Source organism: Brassica napus, chromosome C5 (assembly GCF_020379485.1).
Source record: "Brassica napus cultivar Da-Ae chromosome C5, Da-Ae, whole genome shotgun sequence".
Lineage (NCBI taxonomy): Eukaryota > Viridiplantae > Streptophyta > Magnoliopsida > Brassicales > Brassicaceae > Brassica > Brassica napus.
In genome coordinates this window covers 13,949,933-13,955,932 of record NC_063448.1, presented here as the reverse complement: position 1 = coordinate 13,955,932, position 6,000 = coordinate 13,949,933, and positions in this window count along the sequence as shown.

Genomic DNA, 6,000 nt, shown 5'->3' with positions numbered 1-6,000 from the left:
CGTGGAGGTTCAAAGTATCTAAAAGAGAGATGGGCGTATTGGCCATATACATATACAGAAACGCCATCTGATAAACCAGTGAAATAGATGGATCTTGTGAGATAAAGAAACCGTGAGAAAAGGCACATGATCACGAGGTCTAGAGTGTTCATGTTTCCTAATAACAGCATTAGATCATAGCTTGTTACACAAGATACTCACAGAGATCAAAGGAACAAATTATAAGGAGATAAACTCCTATGTGGTGGATGCTGCTATAGATTTTCGAAATTGACAATGGTCTGGTCATAAGAAAGAAATTAGATACAAATGATGTAATAAGCAGCATATGGATCACTGGATAAGATGACAGAACAGCTTTGTTCCTAAGCTGGTTCATGGACTAAAACATAAAGCAGCTGCATATAGTATGTAAAGGAAATTAATCACGCATGATCATTGATCTTGGAGTTGTATAAAAGACAATCCAATAACAGTCCATATACATTTGAAATCCCTTGTGTTTGTACTAAACCTAAAAGAGGTTAGTAGACTGATACAGAACGTATCTGTAAGCGTCTGGTCCTTCGACTAAAGACGTCTGGTCCTTCGACTAAAGACGTCTGGTCCTTCGACTAAAGACGTCCAGCCCTTAAGCTAAAAGGCATCCGACTTTCAGATAAAGGCGTCCGGCCCCTTCTGCTAAAAAGGCGTCCGGCTCTTATCCTTTGATCACGGGCTTGTAGAGACAAATGATCAACCGGATACAAATGTATTGTAGTCCATAAGCTTGTGAAAGCCGAGATTCATGACCTAATAATATATACTTAGCGTGTGATATGATCCACAACAACTAAGGTCATGAGACGCCATCATTAAGATAGGAATGCAAAATGAATACGACATTACCTAAGGCAAAGAAATCGATGTCCACATCCATGAGAGTGTTTGGGCGCAGAGTCATAATAAGAGATTATAAACTCACAGGAATGATCATTGATCTTGAACACTCATGAGACAAGTAATGGACATGTATAGACGAGGTCTATGACCCAGACATGGATCGGCCAGATCGAGACATAGGTTCATGATAACCATGTCTAGTACACTGTCCATAAGTACTTGGTTTATCCGACCATAGTAAAGAGTTAAGAGTAGACGATCACGTCTAGACTATGGACAAATGCAAACATGATTTGTAAAGACCCAATAGTGATCCCCGAGAACAATATGGTTCACATTGTTTAGCACACATCCTTTACCGGGACACTCAATGTCAAGAGACATGAGAAATGACCTAAGAGGTCAAAGTGGTCTAGATACGGCTTAGTAATGAACTTGGCCGATTACTCCCTTCCTACATATACAAGAAAGATCACGCACCAGATGCGTAGAATGTAGAAACCTACAGTGAGGTTCACATCAGGGGGAGTAGTGCGTGTTGTACTCTTTTTCCTTCATCATGGTTTTGTCCCACTGGGTTTTCCTGATAAGGTTTTAATGGGGCAACATGAAACGTACTACAAATCATGTATGGTTATGGCATCCAAGGGGGAGTGTTATAAATCATGGAGTTGATTGCCATTAACCAAGTCCGGACCGAGACCGGCCCAATACCTAGAAGATGGAGAGATGGCCGAAGCCTAGAGAAAGGAGAGAGAGAGCCGACTTCAGGAGAGAGAAATGCGGCTACAAAGCTTATAGAAAAGGAAACCCTTTCTTTTTCCTAGTAGATGTATTCTTTCCATTATTATGTATTAGTAGTTTTCCTAATCCTAATAAGTTTAGGTTTTAGATACTTTATGTTTATCTTGTAATTCTTATATAAAGGAACCCTCTTGGTCATTAATATTAACACATAAATATTCAGTCTCTAAACGCTATATTTACAGCATACTCAGGTTTTAGATGTCTTTATACCTGCCTTTTGCCATTTATTTTCCTCTTTCCTGTCTTTTTGAATTTTCTTTAGTCTTCAGATATTTTAATGAATGATGCTGACTATGAAGATCTCTGATATTTTGAAACATATCTTTAGGATTAGTGAATGATGCTGACTCGCATGTGACTTTTAGGTAATCTGTCTCCGTTGATTTACACATGATACATGGTCCCTTATATAACTATCTATTCTACTAAAAAGAAACACAGTTTAATTTTTTTTTCATTTATATTTTATTTTTAAATTTGTCATTCAGTTTAAATTTAAACGTAAAATCTTCATTAATGATATTGTTATCATTTTACCATTTTTTACTTACCAACAAATTAATATAATAGTTATTAATGAAATATATTGATTATTAAAAATCTTTTCATAACCAATCTTCGCTGATTACTATTTCATAGCTTATTAATTATTTAAACTGGGCAAATTGCTGTGTGAAACGTTTGTAGGTCTGTCATACCCTAATGATTGTTTCATGTTCCATTGGTTTCACCACATAAACATAACTCAAATCAAAATAGCCAAACTTTGGTTTGGTTTGGAGTTTATTCATAGGCCAAGTAAATAAAACTATAAAAGTAACCAAATCCGATTAAAAAAAAAACTACGTCCCCCTTCTTACAATGTGAAAGAAAAACATAAATTCATATAATTTGCATGTTAAATCTATTTTACTAAAAGGAAAATACAGTTTGAAAATAAATATTTTATTCATGTGTTCATTATTAGTTATAGGAGAATTAGATGATAGTCCGCACAATATATATCCAACTAAGTCTAATTTTGATATAATTTTTATTTCGATCAAAATTATTTAATTACTTTCAAATATTAAATTAATCAGAAAATATAGCTTGATTTTTTTATTACATCGCAACTTAGATAATCGCTTAGTACTTGCAAATTGTTTTATTTATTCTATCACCAAACTACACATGTAAAATGAATCATAATCATAATAATCTAACAAAATTTTATTAGTAATTTAAAATAACATAAAAGATAAATCTATAAAATAAAATCATAGTTATGGATTATCAGTGAACCCTATGAAACCAAACCTCTTTACATTAAATAATAATATAAATTGATTAAACATTTTTCTTTGTTAGATAATTCCTACGAACATTGGTATAATTGCATTTTATATAAAAAAAATTTCACCAGAGTTTATAGTGACACATATTAAAAAATCTATAATAATTAAAATCATGCTTCTATTTAACTAAAACTGTATAAACTAAAACTAATAAATTGTATATGTCTTGTAAAAGTTGGATTTTAAATAATAACAGCAAGAATTTGTATTCTTTGGAATCAAAGCTTTTGATTGTTAAGTTGATGTTAATAAAACTCAATACTATATAACTTTGTAATATAAAAAAGAAGAAGACTTCCTTTTAAGAATAATAAATAAAACAAATATTATACATTTTAATATTATTAAAATAAGCATAAGATGAACATAGCTATAAAATTAGTATTTAAAATTTGATAACACATGTTAATAATTATTCTAAATTTTGATAAAAGTATTTATTAAATAATCACTAAAATTGTTTAAAAACTAACAATTAAAAATTATTTACTAAAAATAATAACTAAACCTAAATCATGGGAAATATTAAAAATAAACTTTTAAAATTTAATCAAAATAAACTAAAATCAATGAAAATATGACAAGTAAGCAAAATCACTTTTCAAATAATAGTACATATTTTATTCATGTTTTCATTATTAAATATGAATAATTTATAATTCATTAATTGTATTATTGCCATTTTAACATTCTTCGCTAACCATCAAATCGGTCATACAATTATTAATGTAATATGTTGAATATGCAAAATATTTTCATAACTAACCTTTGCTGATTAATATTCATAGATTTCGAATGGTAACAGCGAACTGAGCGGTGCGAGACAATCGGTACGGCTACGGTGCGGTTAAAAAAGTAATAAAAACATATAAATATATAGTATATGTAAAGAGTTTTGTTACTGTTAACCGTAGTGCACACGGATCGTAACATTCGGAGCCATAGCTTATTATTTGTTTAAACATAGCTTATTATTTATTTAAACTGGTCAAATTATTGTGCCTATATATCCAACACGTGTATGAAATAGTTGTGCGCGTGACACTTTTGTAGGTCTGTCATATCCTAATTATTATTTCATGGTTTAACAACCACATAAGCCGAACTCAAATTAAAATAGCCAAGAATTTAGTGGAGTTTATTCATAAGTCAAGGTGAATAAAAGTAATTAAATATGATAAAAAATTTACATCCTTTTTCTAACGACGAGAAAGACGAATATAAATGCTATATATTTTGCATATTAAATATTTTCTGTTCTTTATTACCAAACAAGATGCAACGAGTTTTTTTTTTGTTTTAATTTAATAAAAATCATAAAATACTAAATCATGTTATTATAGTTTTATGATTATTTTTTTGCATATGTTGTTTGAAATTTATTTTATAATTAAAACCCGTTTTCACACATAAATTCAAGTTAATATTTATATTTTATAATCATGGTGCATAGATGAATTGTTATAAACTTGTACTTAAGATTAGAGAAAATACTATATCTAAACGTTTAAACTGAACACAACCCGAAATAAAAAATTGAATAAAAAAAAGTCAAATACCCCAATCGAATCAATGACAACATTATACATATGTACTAATTTAATGTTTTATTAAATAAGTCTTTAAAATTTTATTTTGCTGGTATTTTTAAAAGAGGAAAACAATCTATTTTATAAATCTCCTATTTATTTACAATTAAAAAATTAAAAATTAATATTAAATACTCATTTATAATTTTGTTTAAGATTTCAGAAAACGAAAAATTATTGTCGTATAACCTATTACAATTATCTTCTCTTTAGAATTTCAGAAATAATAAATTGCTACCAAATAATTATTTTTAGTTATTAATAAATAATTTTAAAATTAATATTTTTACAATTCGTATCATACTAATTTAAACTTCTTTTGTTAATTAAATAATTTTTAGTATCACGTTCATCACCAAATACTCTCTTAAAAATATTATCAAATCAATTTTTACAACTCTTTTTTTTTATGACTTAAAAATATGGTACAATTTTGTTTTGTTTAGGATTTTTTATAAAAAAGAAAAAAACTATCAATTATTCTTTTACAGTTTTTAGGATTTTAGAAAAGGAAATTAATATTATATAATCTTTTACAATTATATTTTGTCTAGGATTTAGAAAAATAAAATTTCTATCAAATAACTATTTCCAGTTAATATTAACTATTTTTATAAGTTGCAATTTTCAAAATTTGTTTATTTTCAATATAAATAACATATTTTACAATTTTCTCGTTAATTAAATAATTGTTACTATCATGTTTATCATTTATTTTTATGTAATAATTACTATTAAATAAAATTTTACAATTTTCTCCGGTCAGGATTTAAAAATAAAAAAGATAAAAATCTTAATTGGTTAAGATTAGAAAATATTTTTTTAGAAGTCTCTTTTATTTAAGATTTTAGGAAAATAAAAATTTATTGGCACATTCACAATCATCTCGGGTGAAATATTTGAAGTTAATTTTAGTTTATATTTTTTTAACACAAAATTATTAAAAAGTAAAGTTAGTTAAATATAAGAAAAATAAGATTACTTTTACATTTTTTTTTATTTAGACTTTAAAAAGGATATTAATTATTTTATAATTAGTTTTTCTTTTAGATTTTTATACAGCTATTTATTTTAATAGAAAAATAATGTTTAATTATTTATATATTTTGTTTTATACATACAAAAATATATTAATCATATTCACACATACTCATGTACGACAACAACATCAAAATTAAAAGTAATGTGAGCATCATAAGATGTAATAAGGATAATAAAATGTTGAATTGTATCAAGAAATTAAAAGAAAATACTCAAGTAATACTTTTCATGTAAATACTATTGTGTTTTGTAAAAACAATATGTGGAAGTTTAAACCTAAATATAGATGTGAAATATTTGTAGCTACTTTTGGTCATAATTTTTAACATATAATTATCTATTAA